A 16,952-nucleotide genomic window follows, 5' to 3' on the forward strand; every position below is an offset into this window, starting at 1 on the left:
GAAATATGGACTTTCAATGGCAGCGGGGCTACCCAGCATTCAAAGGGGAGCAGAACGTGCCCTATCCTCACAACTGGAGCTCCTTGCACATGCGCATTACGGGGTGTGCTGGAGCATGCGCGTTGCGGTCTGTTTCATGGGCATGCGCAGTGCTGGTCTGTGACTGAAGCTGCTCAGAGTAGTTGAGAGAATGTCGAGTGGAGCAAACTAACAGAGTTAGTGGGTGTGTGAGGAGGAATGGAGCCAGCAGAGTGGGCAGGGAGGCTTCATAAAGACACAGTGCAGGCCACAGAGCCCAAATAACAAGGTACCGGTTTTGAGTTTGCAGAGAACGGACCGAAAAAGTCTGGATTTCTCCCTTCGCCAGGCCCGGGGTAACGGCCGCCATCTTTATAGGGGGCAATGTGCAGCAGGGCGCATGCGCGGTCATCCCGGTCCAGGAAACAGGAGGAGAGAATGTTGTGAATTTCTATCCTGCACTGACAGGGATGGATTTTGGAAACTCCTTTTACAGGGGGTCAGAAAGGGAGGATTTACAGACGGGAATGTCAAGACCAACATCACATTTAGATATGACAGAGTCACTCGATTCATCAGGACCTGGATCATCCTTTTCTAATGCTCTGTATATATTGTTTCCCAAACATGTCACTGTCAGTCCAGGATAGAAATTCAGGACCTGGATATTATCGGCCTCTGAGTGTAATCATTGAGTTCCAGGTCATTACCACTCACAGTGTAAAATTTCTTCCTCTCATTCCCCCTACAGATCTTGCCCAAAATCCTTAATCTGTGTCCCATAATCATTTTACAATCGGTTAAATGGAATAGCTTTTTGTTAACTATCGTTATCATTAGGGACCAAGAGGGCAATCTATGGGTGGAGCCAGAGGACATTGCTAGAGTGTTAAATGAATACTTCACATCCGTCTTCACCCAAGAGAATGAGGATGAAGGTATGGAAATCGGGGAGAGAGAGACTGCAAGGTTCTTGAGCAAATTGATATTGGGAGTGACAAGGTATTGAAGGTGTTGGCAGGCTCAAAAGTGGACAAATATCTAGGTCCGGATGATTTGTATCCCAGACTGCTGAGGGAGGCAAGGGAGGAGATCACAGAGGCACGGACCCAAAATTTTAATTCCCCTCTGGCCACGGGGGAGGTGCCAGAGGGCTGAAGAACAGTTAATGTGGTTCTGCTCTTTAAGAAGGGTTGTCGAGATAAGCCAGGGAACTACAGACCAGTGAGTCTCACATCAGTGGCAGGGAAACTACTGGAGAAAATCCTGAAGGAGAGAATCCATTTCCACTTGGAGAGGCAAGGTTTGATCAGGGAAAGTCAGCATGGCTTTGTCAGAGGGAGGTCATGCCTAACAGATTCGTTTGAATTTTTTGAGGAGCTGACCAGGTGTGTAGATGAGGATAGTGAGTTTGATGTAGTTTATATGGATTTCAGCAAAGCCTTTGACAAGGTCCCACATGGGAGACTTATAAAGAAGGCAAATACACATGGGAGACAGCATAATTTGATAAGTTGGATTCAAAATTGGCTTAGCTGTAGGAGGCAGAGGGTGATGACAGAAGGCTGCTTTAGTGGCTGGAAGCCAGTGGCGTACCACAGGGATCTGTGCTTGGTCCCCTATTATTCACCATTTATATAAACGACAGGTGGGGAGTAGGATTAGTAAGTTTGTGGATGACACAAAGATTGGCCGGGTGGTTGACAGTGAGATTGAGTGTTTTGGGGTACAGGAAGATATTAACGGGATGGTCAAATGGGCAGATAAGTGGCAGATGGAATTTAATCCTGAAAAGTGTGAGGTGATACACTTTGGAAGGGGTAATTTGACAAGGAAGTATGCAATGGACAGCATGACACCAGGAAGTTCCGAGGAACAAAGGGACCTTGGCGTGTGTGTCCATAGATCTCTGAAGGCAGAGGGACATGTTAGTGGGGTGGTGAAAAAGGCATATGGGACATTTGCATTCATCAATCGAGGCATAGATTACAAAAGTAGGGAGGTGTTGTTGGAGTTGTATAGAACCTTGGTGAGGCCACAGCTGGAGTACTGTGTGCATTTCTGGTCACCATATTATGGGAAGGATGTGATTGCACTGGAGGGAGTGCAGAGGAGATTCACCAGGATGTTGCCTGGGATGAAACATTTAAGTTATGAAGAGAGGTTGGATCGACTTGGGTTGTTTATGTTGGAGCAGAGAAGACTGAGGGGCGACCTGATCGAGGTGTACAAGATTATGAGGGGCATGGACAGGTGGTTAGGGAGCAGCTGTTCCCCTTAGTTGAAGGGTCAGTCACGAGGGGACACAGGTTCAAGGTGAGGGGCAGGAGATTTGGGGAGATGTGAGGAAATACTTCTTTACCCAGAGGGTGGTGACGGTCTGGACTGCATTGCCTGAGCGGGTGGTGGAAGCAGGCTGCCTCGCATCCTTTTGAAAAGTACCTGGATGAGCACTTGACACGTCATTACATTCAAGGCTATGGGCCAAGTGCTGGTAAATGGGATTAGGTAGGTCAGTCAGGTGTTTCTCACGTGTTGGTGCAGACTCGATGGGCCTCTTCTGCACTGTGATTCTGTGTGATCTACCTTATCTAAACCTATCATAATCTTGTACACCTTTATCAAATCTCCCTCAATCTCCTTTGCTTGAAGGAGAACAAAACCTTCTAGCTCATATCCTCCATCCCTCGACCCATTCTGGTAAATCTCCTCTGTCCCCTCTCAAGGACCCTCCCATTCTTCATAATGTGTGGTGATCACTGGTTTGCACAGACCCAGATGTTCTGTGTCCGTGTCTGTGACATCATCACACATCGACAATTACACTGTGACATCATCACACATCGACAATTACACGGTGACATCACCCCGCTCCCCGGGTATTTCCCCAACTGGGAGATTTTTCTCTGACTCCAGTGCTTCTGATATCTTTCCAGCTGCAGGCTCCAGCAGGAGAGTTTAAAGTTGAACCTTGAAATTGTTTCACGGGTGAGTATTTTTGACTATTCATCTACAATTTAAAGATTTTGGTTTTATGCTCTGTTGTCTATGCTCTGTTATCTATGCAAAGTTCCATGGCTGAGGTTGGTGTGAATGCCTTCTCAGTTACATTGTTAAGGTTTGTTAATGTCAATGAGAGTGTTAAGGTAAACAGGTGATGGGTGTTTGAACACAATGAAGTAGGAGATAGCTGGGACACTGGGTGTGGGTGAGCAGTGTTGACAGTGAACCAAGTCAACAAACTATCTCAGCAAGAAAAGGCTCTGTGTCTTAGTTTTGACTTCACCAATTGGTGTAGATCCTGCTAACGGCTGGTGTGGCTTCTTTCCTGTGGATCTGAATCCCAGTCCATTGTTATGATTGTTGGCCAGACACATGCGATCTGGTGAGGGATCAATAACATTTTGTTTCAAGTAGATGAAGGTTGAGATTTAAGATACCTGCTTTTGGAATAAAGGCACTAGTTTCCATGGGTTTTGAACAACAATAAAACAAAATTTACTGTACAAGTTCAGAAAGATAAAACAATTTACAATATGTACCTGATACTCGAACATTCAGGATAAGTATAAGGTACATGTGAATTAACAGACGAACTGTGGTGAGACACACCACATTACAGAGTAAATGACAGATGCAACCAAAAGAGATTCCATGGATTTCTCTACAATCCACTCAGCCGTTAGTCCCACATTGACTCAACCAATCTCACTGAAACTTAGTCTTTCTCAAGAGGGTTTCCAATCTCCAGCATCGAAGATCTCACCTGGCATTCTTTCCAAAAGTCACTCCCACTCAGATGGCTTTAACAATGGATGGCCCATCTCACAGAGTTTCAGTCTCGCTTTCCGAGATTTCTTCTCCCTGGATTCCTGAGTACACTCCAACACTAGCTTGCAAGCACAGTTTTAGAGTTATGGCCGTGCCAAGCAAAACACCATTGCTCCAAAGGGGTACCTTTGCTTCAACAGCCCTCTTTAGTTAAATTCTGCCCCTGCAGCCTTTTCTCTAAATTTTTAACTCCACTTAACTGGGACGTTTGCCCGTCCCTGTCTCTGTGCCACCTGTTGCCTGGCAACTCCCGGAAATAACTGCCTCAAGAAGAGCTGTTCACTGACACTTGAACTGATCTGTGACCTATCAAAACACTCCCAGAGGGTCCCACCATTGTTACTAGACAGGAACCAACGTAACAAGCATTAGAACATCCTGGACCTTTAAATTTTACAATCTGCACTGTTAGCACCCAGGGATGCAGGATGAATTGAATTCATAACACCATCCATTGCTCTGTTTCAGCTCTGTCCTCTCTGATCACCCTCTCTGCTATTGCCCAAATTCCTCTGTCTCTAATATGGGTGTATTTTAGCTGTTTAGTGTTTTACTGTTGCTTCTGCTGACTGATTCGAAATGAAGTTTTCACTGCTGCCACATCCCCCGCCCATGTGCTGCTGGCTTCCCAGCTTTATCTTCTCACAATATCTTTCATCGTCAGGAATTGTTTTCCCCTGTGCTATAGTCCATTTATCTTCCACCTCTGAGATCATATTGACCATCAAATTTTGCACAATTTTTATTTCCTGTAATTCATTCTGCACACCCTGAAATGTTTACTCTGTTTCCCTCTCCCCAGATACCAGCAAATATTGCCAATCCCCAGTGGCCTGTGGGGAAGATGATGTTTGACCTTCTTGAACCGCTGCAGTCAATGTGGTGAAGGTGCTCCCACGATGCTGTTAGGTAAGGAGTTACAGGTTATTCACCCAATGATGATGAAGGGACGGCGTTATAATTCCAAATCAATAACAATCATTTCTGCTTCTGTCACACTTTTAATGTTATAACATGTTCCAAGACATTTCACAGAAAAGTAACATTTGACACTGAGCCACATGAGGAGATATTAGGGCCAGTGACCAAAAGCTTGGTCAAAGATGTCGCTTTTAAAGGGAATCTTCCAGGGGGTTTTCTTCTTAAATCTTCCAAGGGATGTGGGCTTCGCTGACTTGGGCATTTATTGCCCATCCCTAATTTCCCTTGAGAAGGTGGTGGTGAGTTGCCTTCTTGAGCTGTTGCAGTCCATGTGGTGTAGGTACACCCAGCTTGCTGTCAGGGAGGGAGTCCCAGGATTTTGACCCAGCGACAGTGAAGGAACGGCGATATATTTCCAAGTCAGGATCGTGAGTGACTTGGAGGGGAACTTCCAGGTGGTGGTGTTCCCATCTATCTGCTGCCCTTGTCCTTCCAGATGTTAGTGGTCACAGGTTTGGAAGGCATTGTCTAAGGAGCCTTGATGAATTCCTGCAGTGCATCTTGTAGATGGTACACACTGCTGCTACTGTACGTCGATAATGGAGAGAGTGAATGTTTGTGGATGTGGTGCCAGTCAAGCGGGCTGCTTTGTCCTGGACAGTGTCAAGCTTCTGAATGTTGCGGGAGCTGCACTCATCCAGGCAAATGGAGAGTATTCCATCACACTCCTGACTTGTGCCTTGTAGATGGTGGACAGGCTTTGGGGAGTCAGGAGGTGAGTTACTCACCACAGGATTCCTAGCCTCTGACCTGCTCTTGTAGCCACAGTATTTATATGGCTTGTCCAGTTGAGTTTCTGGTCAATGGTAACTCCCCAGGATGTTGATAGTGGGGGATTCAGCGATGGTAATGCCCTTGACTGTCAAGGGGCAATAGTTAGATTCTATCTTGTTGGAGATGGTCATAGCCTGGCACTTGTGTGGTGTGAATGTTACTTGCCACTTGTCAGCCCAAGCATGGATATTGTCCAGATATTGCTGCATTTGAGGATGGAGTTATTAAGTGTTTGAGGAGTCGTGAATGGTGCTGAACATTGTGCAATCATCAGCAAATACCCCCACTTCTGACCTTATGATGGAAGGAAGGTCATTGATAAGCAGCTGAAGATGGTTGGGCCCAGGACACTATCCTGAGGAACTCCTGCAGTGATATCCCGGAACTGAGATGATTGACCTCCAACAACCACAACCATCTCCCTTTGTGCTAGGTATGACTCCACCCAGCGGAGAGTTTTCCCCTGATTCCCATTGACTCCAGTCTTGCTAGGGCTCTCTGATGTCAAATGCTGCCTTGGTATCAAGGGCAGACACTCTCATGTCACCTCTAGAGTTCAGCTCTTTTGTCCATGTTTGATTCAAGGCTGCAATGAGGTCAGGAGCTGAGTGGCCCTGGCAGAACCCAAACTGGGCATCAGTGAGCAGGTTATTGCTAAGTAAGTGCCGCTTGACAGAAGTGTTGATGACCCCTTCCATCACTTTACTAATAACCCAGAGTAGACTGATGGGTTGGCAATTGGCCAGTTGGATTTGTCCTGCTTGTTGTGTACAGGACATTTTTCCACATAGCCAAGTAGATACCAGTGTTATAGCTGCACTGGAACAGCTTGGCTACGGGTGCAGCAAGTTCTGGAGCACAAGTCTTCAATACTATTGCTAGAATATTGTCAAGATCCATAGCCTTTCCAGTATCCAGTGCCTTCAGCCATTTCTTAATATCATGTGGAGCAAATCGAATTGGCTGAAGACTGGCATCTATGATGTTGGGGATCTCCGGAGGTCGAAAGGTTTAGGGAGGAAATTCCAGAGCTTGGGGCCTTCGATACTGACAAAATGGCTACCAATGCTGGGGTGAGTCAAATCAGGAGTGCACAGGAGGCTGGAATCAGAGGAGTACAGATATGTCAGAGGGTTGCGAGGCTGGTGGAGATTTCGGAGTTAGGGAGCAGGAATGTGAAAACAGGGATGAGATATTTCAAATTTCAGTTCTCCTTAACCCGGAGCCTTTGCAGGTCAGTGAGCACAGGGTGATGGGTGAACAAGACTTGGTGCGAGTAAACACAGGGACAGTAGAGTTTTGGATGACCTCAAGATTACAGAGAGGTTGAATGTGGGAGACCAGCCGGGATTGCGTTAGGATAGTTAAGTCTAGAGGTAACAAAGGAATGGATGAGAGTTTCAGCAGCAGATGAGCTGAGACTAGGGTGGAGTCGGGCGATGTTACTGAGGTGGAAATAGGCGGTCTTGGTGATGATGTGGATATGTGGTTGGAAGCTCATCTTGGGGTGAGATATTTCACCATTGTTGTGAGCAGTCTGGTTCAGCCTCAGACAGTTGTCAGGGAGAGGGATGGAGCAGGTGTCTGGGGAATGGAATTTGTAGCGGGGACTGAAGACAATGGCTTCAGTCTACCCAATATTTAAATAAAGGAAATTTCTGCTAATCCAGTATCGGTCAGGACAGTGTGTGACTTGGAGGGGAACTTGGAGGTGATGGTGTTCACATACACCTGCTATCCTGGCCCTTCTAGGATGGAGTTTGAAGGTTTGGGAGATTCTGCCTAAGTTCTGGCCGAGTTGTTGAAATATAAATGCCCTCTGCTTCACCGATTCTGAAGAAGAGTCTTAAGGGCTCGAAATGTTAACTGTGCTCCTATCCGCAGATGCTGCCAGACCTGCTAAGTTTTTCCAGGTACTTTTGTTTTTGTTTTGGATTTCCAGCATCCGCAGTTTTTTGCTTTTATCCTCGGGTTGAAAGTCCAGCGGGTGAGAAAGGGCCGAGTGCAGGAGAGGAATGGAGCCGGAGGGTGGACTGGGAGGGTTCACAAACACCCGGTGTAGGACTCCAAACCCGGATTACAAACTCCCGGAGCCCAGTTTACACTGAGTGTTTGGAAACTCCTGTTACAGGGGGTTAGAAGGGGAGGATTTACACACAGCAAACTCAAACCCAGAGAAATGTTTGTCTCTTCTCAATTTCTATCCTGGACTGACAGTGATGGACTTTTTTTATAATCTCAATTTTACAGCATATTAAATCGGTAGGATTTACAAACGGGGAAACTCAAACCAAACATCACATCAAGATCTGACAGAGTCACTCAATTCCTCAGGGCCTGAATATTATTGGACTTTGACCGTGGAAGGAAAAAGGTTTGTCTGTTCTCTTTGTGGGAAAAGATTTCAGGTATCAGTGTGACTGGAAAAGCAACAAGATATTCAAAATACTGCTAATATCGCACCTCAACCACAGTAAGTACAGCACAGGAAGAGGCCATTCAGCCCATTGGGTTTATGCTGACTTTCTGTAGAGCAATCCAGTCTGTCACATTCCCCTGCTGTATTCCCAAAGCCCTGCAAGTTTATTTCCCTAAAAAGCCGATCCAATCTCCTTTTTAAATCATTGATCATTTCCGCTTCCTTCCCCCCTCATAGGCAGGGAGTTCCGGGTTATTACCACTTGCTGTGTAAAAAGTTCCACCATGCATTTGCCCTGTATCTATTGTCCATAACCTTCAATCAGTGTCCCCCTAATCCTTGGACCATCACCAAATGGAAACAACTTTTTCTTTGTCGATCTTATCTAAACCTGTCACAATCTTGTCCACCTCTATCCAATCTCCCCTCAACTCTCTAACTCCAAGAAGAACAACTTCAGCTTCTCCAATCTCCCTTTGTAACTGAATTCTCTTTTTCCTGCAACCATTCTGGTTAATCTCCTCTACTCCCTCTCATGGACCCTCACATCTTTCCTAAAGTGTGGAGACCAGAACTAGATGCAATACTTTTGTTGTGACCTAACCAGAGCTTTATAACGGGTCAGCTTATTTTCCTGCTTTTGTACACGTTGTATCTGTTTATGAAGCCCAAGGTCCCATATATTTTGATAACTGCTCTCTCAATATGCCCTGTAACCCCCAAACGTCTGTGCACATCAACCCCCAGGTCCCCTGTCCCTGCACTCTCTTTGGGACTGTACCATTAAGTATCTATTGCCTCTCCCTATTCCTTCTGCCAGTATTCATCATCTCACTGTGAGGGTTGTATTCCCTGGAATTTAGAAGATTGAGGATGATTTTCTCAAAGTTTTCATGATATTAATTGGAAATGGCGTGGTAGATAGAGGGGAAGTATTTCCATTGGTTGGGGAATCCAGGACTGAGGAACATGGTCTAAAAATTAGAGCCAGAAATTTCAGGAGTGAGATTAGGAAAATCTTCTCCAGGTAAAGTTGGGAAAAGTTTGGAATTCTCTTCCTGAATTGGCAGTTTATGCTTGATCAATGTTCAGTTTCAATCTGACTTTGAAAGATCTTTGCTAACACAAGGTATAAATTAAGGCACATGAGACAAAGGGTCACAGATCAGCCATGATCTGATTGCATGGTGGGACAGGATCGATGGGCTAAATGGCCAACTCCTGGAATCAAAGATACTTAGAGCACAGAAGGAGGCCATTCAATCCCTTTGTGCTTGTGCCGTCTCTTTGAAAGAGCAGTCGTGTTTAGCCCCACACACCCACTTTCTGTTTGTAACCCTGTAAGTTCCTCAATCTCAAATCCCTGTCAACTCCCTTTTGAAATTCCTGGTAGGATCTGATTGCAGCACTTTTTCAGGTAGAATGTTCCAGATCCTGACAACTCTCTGTTGGTGCAGAAACTGCTGAACTCGATGTTGAGTGTGGAAGGTTGTAAAGTGCCGAATTGAAAGATGAGCTGCTGTTCCTTGAGCTCCCATTGAGCTTCATTGAAACATTGCAGGAGACCGAGGTCAGAGTGGGAGTGGGGCGGAGAATTAAAATGACAAATGACCGGAAGCTCAGGGTCAAGCTCACAGACTGAACGGAGGTTGTTCCACAAAGTGATCACCCAATCTGTGTTTGGTCTTCCCAATGTAGAGCAGATCACATCGTGAGCAGTGAATACAGTAACTAAACTGCAAGAAGTACAAATAAATCACTGTTTGGTTTCATCTTTCAAAACTATGAGAACCCGAAGACAGATGCTTAATTTGAACAATGAAGCTTACAAAGTAAAGCAAACTGATTGTCAGAATATTAAACTCCAGCCCAGTTACAGAGATTATTAACACCATCAGAAACAAAGCCCAGCTGTCAGAATGAAGATGGTTCAGTCCTGGTTGTGATTAACAGCAGCAATAACAGCAGAATCCAACCCCTGCAGTCAGTTGTGAACTGATTGGTTTCTCGTAGTTTGGATGATCAGTTAAATCCCTTCTCACATGCGGAGCAGGTGAACGGCCTCTCCCCAGTGTGAACTCATTGGTGTGTGTCCTGGAGATGATGGTTTTCCCATGCACCAGCTGCCCTTGTATTCTGGGTGCTGTGGGGCTGTGAGTTGGGTTGATTCTGTCAACATGCTGGTTGAGTTACAGATGTGCACGGTCCATTTCCCATGCCCCCTCCTCCGCCTCTCTCTCTCTTTCTCTCTCTCTCTCTCTTTCTCTCTTCCCACATAGACCAGTCTTGTGTGGGTCCAGACCGGGTGGCAGGTTCTCTTCCCTGAAGGACATTAGTGAACCTTTTGGGTTTTTATGACAATCCAGCAGTTTTCATGGTCACTTTTTCCTTGTGCCGGCCCCACAAATTCCCAGATTCATTCAGCTCAATTTCACAACCTGTCTTTGTGTTTTTGTGGGTTCTCTCTCACTCCCTTTTTCTGTTTTAAATCAATTTCACAGGGTACTAGAAGGAGAGGATTTGCAGCCGAGAAACTGAAACCAAACATCACATCAGGATCTGAAGGAATCGCCCAAATTATCGTGACTTGAATATCATCGGATTTTGAACATGGAAGGAACATGCCCCGTTCACAGTGGGGAGAAATCACATAAGTGTTGTGTGTGTGGACGAGGCTTCAGCCAATCATCTGACCTGTTGAAACACGTGCACCGTCACACCAGGGGAGAAACAGCGGTAAAGTGGAGATGGTAGGAAGGGATTTAGTTCCCTTTCCAGGCTCGAAACATGTTGGCGCATTCACACTGGGGATAGGCCAATCACCTGTTCCGAGTGTGGGAATGGATTCACTCAGGTATCCACCCTGGTGACACGCAAGTGAGTTCAAACGCAAGTGAGCACCATTTGGGTGCTCTCACTGCGGAACTGGGTTCAGGCAAGCATCTAAACTCACTGTACATCAGGGCATTCACAGTGGAGAGAGACCATTCCCCTGCTCTGAGTGTGGGAAGCGATTCACTCAGTCATCAAGCCTCTTGAAACACCAGTGAGTTCGCGAGTAAGAACAGTGATTGAATTTTGCAGCTAATCACATCCAGGACTGAACCATCTTCATTGGGGTCTGTTTCTGCTGATGTTTATAAATTCCATATCGATATTGGGGTTAATGTTGTGGTCAAAAGTCAAATAAAACAATTTTGTGTTGAATATAATGATGCTGAGTCTATTAATACAGCGCGACTTCACAAACCTTTTCCCAGTGAGACCCCCTTGTAATGCCTCCGACTTGGTGTGACCCTAGAGTGAAAATGTGGGGGGTACAGGAGATGTTGAGCGGGGCGGAGACTTCAGACAGACAGTTTGAATAATCATTATTGTACAGAGAACAATTGACACAACTAAATATGAAGGTTTAACTCGCTGACCTCCTGGATTAGGACATCTTGCAGAAGTGTACTTCCGTCAGTCTCTGTGGCGCTATTGCTTAGCACGTTGGGTGTTAACTGAAAGGGTGGTGAGTTGAGACCATGCGGGGGTGGGTGGGGGGAGGAGCTTTCATTGATTTCTCTCCGTCAGCATTCATTTTCACACAATTCCGATTGTTAATGGGTACATGGGCTGCAAGAAAATATCTCCCAAATGTTGCCAGCTCGACAATTATCCAGTGAGTTCCCGCACAAACAGTTTTATTTAACCTATTCATTTCAACTATAAAGAGAAAACAATCAGAACTACCATGTACCTACCTCTAACCCATTAGAAATCTCTGAAGTTATTGTATTCAGACAAATCCATCAATTATTCTCTCTTCCTCAGCTCCACAGTGAGTGAGACAGGGAAAAGCAGAAAAGCAGCAATATTCCAGCCCCGCACTCTCCAATCACCCGCTGCCAGCAGAAAGCGGCGACTGCAGCTTCCATCAGCGGGTTACTGCCCATCCCTGGGACACAAGATACTACTACCCAGGCCAAACTTCCCAATACACCGAGCACAGGCTTAGGAAATCACAGGTAGATTATATCCCGGTCACAAAACCTCCGAGCAGCATTTACAGAACACCGAGTGAGTAAGTCACAAATAAAAGTCACACAAACTTTCTAAATCTTTTCATTGTAAAATTCCTTCACTTGGCTGAAAAGCTGACTGTTGTGAATCTGAAAATGAGCACGATGGGATTTGTGTTACCGAGTGACTTGTTTTCCATTGCTTGTCCATCAGGTTTGGAATTCAATTTGTTTTTTAAAAATTCGTTCATGGGATGTGGGCGTCACTGGCTAAGGCAGCATTTATTGTCCATCTCTATTTGTCCATGTGTTGAATATTGAAGCAAATCTGATTTCACAATGAGCACACAAAGCAGGTGAGCATTAAATCCAGGGACAAATCTTGAGGAAAATGGATCACAATATTTGGAAGGAGGTGCAGTCAGGTATTGTGTAAATGCTGCTCGGAAGTTTAGTGACTGGTATGTAATCTCCTTGTGTTTCCCTGAGGCTGTGCTCGGTGTATTGGAAAGCATTGGACCCTTGGACTTCTGGGTGTCATTTTCCTTCTCCACCATTGCATTCAGGCATTAATCTCGCTGCGATAAGGGATGTGAACTTATGTGGGTGCATGCCAGGCTAGCTCAGCTTTTAGAGCATGGAAATAGTAATCTTTGCGTTGTGGGTTTGATTCCCCACGTTGGGCATCATCAGTTTTTTTAAACTTTGCTGCTTCATGGGTCCCAGCTCTCCATTCCTCTGGCAGTGTCACCGCTCAAACCGAATCTTTCTCCCACCTTGTTAATATCACAGTTGTTGGTTTATGAGTGAAAACTACCCTCTGCTTCATTGGAGGAGTAAGAGACAAATGTGTAGTTGCGGCCTAATGTACAACGAGTGATGACGCTTTAAAAGTGGTAAGTCCCACTCAAGCCCCTGTACCACCAAAACTGCTGAGTCACAGAATTAGAATGGTCACTTCTTGGGGGACCGATAGCGGCGGGCCCACGTCAATCAGGATCCAGGCGAGAATGATCTAATGCATAAGATTGTGGGAGAGTATTCGGGAACTCCTCCTGAACCTTATTCACATCAAAACGAGCTGTGATGAAACATTGAAAAGTATAGGTTTGATTTCTTCGGAGCAGAGGAGGCTGAGGGGAGATTTATTTGAGGTGTATAAAATTATGAGGGGCGGAGATAGAGTCGATAGGAAGGAGCTATTTCCGTGAACAGAGACATCAATAACCAGGGACATAGATTTAGAAAGAAAGAAATCCTCACAGTTAAATAGCACCTTCCCACACCACTGGAATCCCAAAATGCTTTTCAGCTAATGAGATATTTTGGAAGTGGATTCACTGTTGTAAAGCAGGAAATGCAGCAAACTCCCACACACAGCAACGTCATAGTGAGCAGAGAATCTGTTCTTGGGATGTTGATTGAGGGATAAATATTAGACAGGACACGGGACTCTTTGTGAAATAGTGACATGGGGTATGTTAAATTCAGCTGAGAGGGCAGAGGGGACCTCAGTTTAAAATCCCAAGGAAACACCTCCGCCAGTGCAGGATTCCCTCAGTACTCTGCTGGATGGTTAACTGATTGCTGTGCTCAAGTCTGAGTAATGGGATTTGACGTCAGAACCTTCCAACATAGAGGAGAAAGTGTTACTAACAGAGTCACAGTAAAACCAACAATTCAACTTAACAAAATTAATGGAAGGATCAGTGGGGAGTTGTCGAACAATTTATTTCACTCAGATGTGTGGGGTCTCGAACTCACTGACTGAGCTGTTGGCAGAGGCAGAAACCCCCACTGGGTTAAAGAAAAGAAAACTTGGAAAATGATTTGAGCTGATGTAACCTACACAGCTACAGACTAAGAGCTAGAACGTGAGATTGAACTGGATTGTTCTTTTATATCATAAATAATAATAATATAAAATCAAAATATTGTGGATCCAGGAAATCTGAAATAAAAACAGAAAATGCTGGAAAAGCTCAGCAGATCTGACAGCGTCTGTGGCGGAAGAACCAGAGTAAACGTTTTGAGTCGGAGTGACCCTTCTTCAGATTGTTCTTTTTCTGTCAACATGGACACGATGGATCAAACAACCACCTTCTGGGTCGTAAATATTTCTATGTTTCGGTATTTCAATGTTTAAAAATTGAGAATTTTCCTGCATGATTTGTGTGTATTTGCTCAATAAAATCTCTGTAATGGTGGGGAAGGATTGGGAGTTTTCAGTGTGGGTCAGAAGTCATATGGGTCAACAGAGAAGCAACACATTTCAGATCAGAACAGAAATAGACAACAGATACAGAATGGCTCTCTCACCTTTAGTTTATTTATTCGTTCCATTACCTCAGTTTTTGCCTTGTATCCTTATCCCTTTTGTTATTTAATCTCTCCTGTATTCACCCAATCACAAGCCTTTTCTTCTGTTCTTTCCCCCTCTCCCTTACCCTGTTTGCGTTCTTTCCTAAAATCTATTTTATCTCTAACTTATTTTCCAATTTAATTGGAAGTTCAGTGACCTGAGCCGTTAAACGTTTCTCTTTCCACAGTCTCGGCCTGACCACTGAGTATTTCCAGAATTTTCTGATTGGGAATCAGGATCACAGCTGATCGATTTTAAATTCAATGAATCAATCAAAGCTTGTAATTGACAGTCAGTGTCAGTAATGGTGACTAGCATTGCCAGAAAAACCCATTTGGTTCATTATTGCCCTTTAACAATGTTAAAAATTTCATCTTTAAAAGTTGAAAGCATTTCATCCATAATCAGCACATTCTTAATGGCAGGACGCTGTTTATATGTTCCATGTATGGGGAAAAAAAATCAATTATTCACCCGATCTGCTGAGACTCCAGTGGGTTCACATCAAACGGTAGTGGTTTGTTCTGCTGGTAATTACATTCAGGACAGAACTATGGTGCAGGGCCTGTTCAATTTGTTTTATAATTCAAGGGATTTAATAATTTTATATCCTTCCGCTATGGCTCCATCGCAATCAAATCCCAAAACAATATCTATTCAACACGATCGCCTTTCCATGGCGGGACTATTACCCAGCATTCGGAGCGACACAGAATGTGTCCTATCCTCACTGCAGGTGCGGCTACGCATGCGCCTTGGCTTGCTTTGAGAATGCGCGGTACGTGTTCCATCTGGCGCATGCGCAGCGGGTGCAGCAACTGCGGGTTTTGCGATCAGCTCGGCTCCGCAACGAGGCGGCGGAGTGGGTGTGGCAGGTTCATGAACACCCAGTGGAGGCCCCAAACCCACAGTAAGAATGTACAGGTCCCACGTTTGCTGCGAATCCGGCGGCAGCTGCGGGACCTCGTCCGCCCCTCACATTTCCGCATTTATAGGGAGCAATGTGCATCAGGGCGCATGCGCGGCCATCCTGGTCCGGTAGCAGGAGGAGAGAATGTTGTGCATTTCAATCCTGGACTGACAGGGATGGATTTTGGAAACTCCTTTTGCAGGGGGTTAGAAGGGGAGGATTTACACACAGCAAACTCAAACCAAGAGAAATTTTTGTTTCTTCTCAATTTCTATCCTGGACATACAGTGATGGCTATTGTAAATTTCTATTACAGGACATTAGAAAGGCCAGATTAACAGACAGGAAACTCAATTCAAGAATCGCATCAAGATCTGAAAGATTCACTCCGTTCATCGGGACCTGACGATCATCAGCATTGAATGTGAAAGGAATAAGGTTTGTTTGTTCTGTCTGTGGAAAAAGATTTCAATCATCACAGGGACTGAAAAAAACAGAGGGAGAAACTGTTGAGAGATTTGAAAACAAGGATGAGAATCTTAAAATTGAGGTAATGCTTCACCGGGAGCCTGTGTAGGTCAATGAGCAGAGTGCTGATGGGAGGAAAAGATACATTGTAAGTAAGATTTACTTATAATTTTGAATACCTCTATCAAACCTGAAGGGTCTGGACAGAGTAGAGAGGGATAAACTGTTCCCATTGGTGAAAGGATAGAGAACAAGATGGCACAGATTTAAGAAAAAATAATCAATGCCGACATGAGAAGAACCTTTTTCATACAGCGAGTGGTTAAGATGTGCGGCTTGAGAGTGTGGTGGAGGCAGCTTCAATCAAGGCATTCAAGAGGATCAGGACCTGAAAAGGAAGAATGTGCAGGTTTATGAGGAGAAGGTGGAGAAATGGCACGAAGTGAATTGCTCTTTCAGAGAGTTAGTACAGACAGGAAGGGCCGAATGGTCTCCTTCAATGCTCTCACAATTATATGAGTCTGTGATAGGCAGTGAAGTTTTGGATTATCTCAGGTTTATGGAGTTTGAATGTGGGAGGCCAGATAGGAAAGTGTCAGCATAGACATGTCTAGAGGGAGCAAAGGAATGGATGAGATTCACAGAATCAGAGAGGTCTACAGCACAGAAAAAGGCCCTTTGGCCTATTGAATCTGTGCCGGTTTAGCAAGCACCTAACTACTTTAATCCCATTTTCCAGCACCAGGCCCATAGCCATGGCATCGCAAGTGCACATCCAAATACTTCGTAAATGTTATGAGGGTTTCTGCCTCTACCACCCTTTCAGCCAGTGAGTTCCAGATTCCAACCACCCTCTGGGTAAAAAAATTCTTCCTCACATCCCCTCTAAACCACCTGCTCCTTACCCTAAATCTATGCCCCCTGGTTATTGATCCCTCCACCAAAGGGAAAAGTTCCTTCCTGTCTACCCTATCCATACCTCTCATAATTTTATACACCTCAATCATGTCCCCCCTCAATCTCCTCTGTGCCAGGGAAAATAACCCCAGTCTATCCAATCTCTCCTCATAACTGAAACTCTCCAGCCCAGGCAACATCCTGGTAAATCTCCTCTGCACTCTCTCTAGTGCAATCACATCCTCCCAATAATGCGGATTCCAGAAATGTACGCAATATTCTAGCTGT

The 16,952-nt window shown here is 45.0% G+C and overlaps 1 pseudogene; it reads left to right on the forward strand.

Moving 5' to 3' along the window:
* Positions 1-16,952, forward strand: part of LOC144698065 (uncharacterized) — a 53,739-nt pseudogene that overhangs the window by 34,458 nt on the left and 2,329 nt on the right.

This window comes from Cetorhinus maximus, chromosome 23 (assembly GCF_964194155.1).
Source record: "Cetorhinus maximus chromosome 23, sCetMax3.hap1.1, whole genome shotgun sequence".
NCBI lineage: Eukaryota > Metazoa > Chordata > Chondrichthyes > Lamniformes > Cetorhinidae > Cetorhinus > Cetorhinus maximus.